Below are 2667 nucleotides of genomic sequence, written 5' to 3'. Positions count from 1 at the left end.
ACCCTGCTTGGGATTCTGTCTCTATCTTTCCCTCCCCTGCTTGTGCACAAGCTCTCTCTCTCTCTCTCTCTCTCAAAATAATAATAATAATTAATTAATAATAAAATAAATTAATTAAATTGAAAAATAGAAACTACCATTTATTTTATTTTATTTTTTTAATATATGAAATTTATTGTCAAATTAGTTTCCATACAACACCCGGTGCTCATCCCAAAAGATGCCCTCTTCAATACCCATCACCCACCCTCCTCTCCCTCCCACCCCCCCATCAACCCTCAGTTTGTTCTCAGTTTTTAAGAGTCTCTTATGCTTTGGCTCTCTCCCACTCTAACCTCTTTTTTTTTTTCCTTCCCCTCCCCCATGGGTTTCTGTGAAGTTTCTCAGGATCCACATAAGAGTGAAAACATATGGTATCTGTCTTTCTCTGTATGGCACAAACTACCATTTAAAACTATATGTAAATGTTTTATTATTACATCTATGCATTTTTTTCTACCATACAACTCGGAGAATCAAGAATCTTTCAATTTTATTTAAAAATATATTAAATGTCATTTTATTTGGCATTTCTTTGTTTATTAGTCATTTATTGAACTCTTGCTGTTTCCATGTTGCTATTTACACACTTTCTTCTATGAATCTATCTTTTTTTTTAAATATGGAATGCTTCAGGACTTTGTGTATCATCCTTAAGCAGGGACCGTCTAATCTTTATGTGGTTTCAATTTAGTACGTGTGCTGCCAAAGTGAGGACTTTTCTATGAATCTCTTATTGGTGTCTATTACTTACTGATTTTTGTGGATACTTTATATATGAAAACAACTCTTCAACTGTCAGTACATTTTAAGTTTATTTTTCCTCCGGTTTATTATTTTCTTGTGGACTATGTTCATGGGAATTTTATCAGATATAGTTTTTTTCCTTAATGAGGACAAATTTACCAAACTTCCTTTCTTTTAAAATTTCTTTGAAGTTTATTCATTTTGGAGAGAGAGAGTGTGTGAGCAGGGAAGGGGCAGAGAGAGAGAGAGAGACAGGGAGACATAGAACCCAAAGTAGGCTCCAGGCTCCGAAGCAGGCTCTAGGCTCCAAAGCAGGCTGCGAGCTCTGAAGCAGGCTCCGAGCTGTCAGCACAGAGCCTGATGTGAGGCTTGAACTCACAAACCATAGATCATGACCTAAGCTGTAGTCAGACGCTTAACCAACTGAGCCACCCAGCCTCCTCTACCAAACTTACTTTTTAAGAAGAGATAAGCTTTGAACCCTAGATATCGTTGAAAATACTTAGAAATACTTAGAAATAAAGTAAAACCATACTTTATTAACTTGAGAACTTCTGCATCCTATGTTAGTATCTCTATCTTAGCCTTTATGTGGTAGTTGAAACTATTTCTTCTGTCCTGTCAGGGAAGGCATTTACCAGATATGGCATCTTTTATTCAGGAAGTAATTTGTTGAACTTGCACTCATTTAGTCTCTTCCAATGCCCTCAGCCATTACCTGACCCAGGAAATTTCTTATTTTTCTCACTGTATGTTCAATTTAAATCTTTAGCAAGGCTATCAGGCCCAATTCAGGTCAGAGCTTAACCATACTACAGTCAATTTGCCCATGTACTTGGCATTTTTTTACTTACAAGGAATAACAGCCTCACACACATACATGATGTTCTAGTCTTCCTCACTCCATCATTCTTATGACTCCTAAAATCTTTAAACTGAAAGCATGCCTTTTTTTGTTTTTTGGTAATTTTCAAATGATTTCCTCTAAATTACCAACAAGCCACTTTTGGCTTAAAATGGATTAGAGCTAGCTAAAATTATGTAAGTAAAAGACACAGCACAAAAAAACCATGTGGATGCTATTTATATGTTCATTCATTCTGATTGGATTTTGGAATGAGATTCCTATTAAGGACAGTGTACAAGAAAAGAAGGACCTAGCCTTCACACTAAGGAAAAACAGGGGCCCACATACTCTTAATGCAAAGCTAAAAGACATTTTACAAAGCAGGATTTGAGATATGGGCCCAAATGTATTTGGAAGGAGTTCCTCTTTCTGAACCCTATTTTTTCTTTTCATTCATATCTTCCTTCATTAGTGCCACTTTCATTTACTTACCTCAGGTAATTCATCTTGAATACTTTTTCTTTTTCTTTTTTTTTTTTTTAAGCTGTTTTTAATGTTTACTTATTTTTTGAGAAAGAGAGAGAGAGGTAGCGTGTGAGCAGGGGCGGGGCAGAGAGGGAGACACAGAATCCGAAGCAAGCTCCAGGCTCTGAGCTGTCAGCACAGAGCCCAACACGGGGCTCAAACTCACGAATGGTGAGATCATGACCTGAGCCAAAGTCAGATGCTTAAAGGACTGAGCCACCCAGATACCCCATCTTGAATACTTTTTATCTTAGGTCAGTTTTATTGTATATTCCAACACTTTATTTCAAAATCTCTTCTTCATATTCCATATTAACTAAATCAGAACGTTTAATGTAACACAGTTTTTCTCCATTCTAATATTCATGAATCGACTTTTGCAAGTATGCTGGAAACCTTTTTTGAGGGATAAATCCATAAGAAAAACAAATTAATTAGTTATTCCCTAATAAGAGGCTATAGGGGGGTTCTTTAATGCAGAAGAGAGAATTCTAGAGAACAAGAACTAT

The 2667-nt window shown here is 36.2% G+C and overlaps 1 non-coding gene across 1 annotated transcript; it reads right to left on the bottom strand.

Moving 5' to 3' along the window:
- Positions 1-655: 655 nt before the first annotated feature.
- LOC123582011 lies at positions 656-757 on the bottom strand. The gene has a single exon (XR_006704144.1). It is a non-coding gene; the product is annotated as a U6 spliceosomal RNA (small nuclear RNA).
- Positions 758-2667: the final 1910 nt, after the last annotated feature.

This window comes from Leopardus geoffroyi, chromosome A1 (assembly GCF_018350155.1).
Source record: "Leopardus geoffroyi isolate Oge1 chromosome A1, O.geoffroyi_Oge1_pat1.0, whole genome shotgun sequence".
NCBI lineage: Eukaryota > Metazoa > Chordata > Mammalia > Carnivora > Felidae > Leopardus > Leopardus geoffroyi.
Note: the sequence above shows the minus strand (reverse complement) of the source record. Positions and strands in the feature narration are given on the sequence as shown.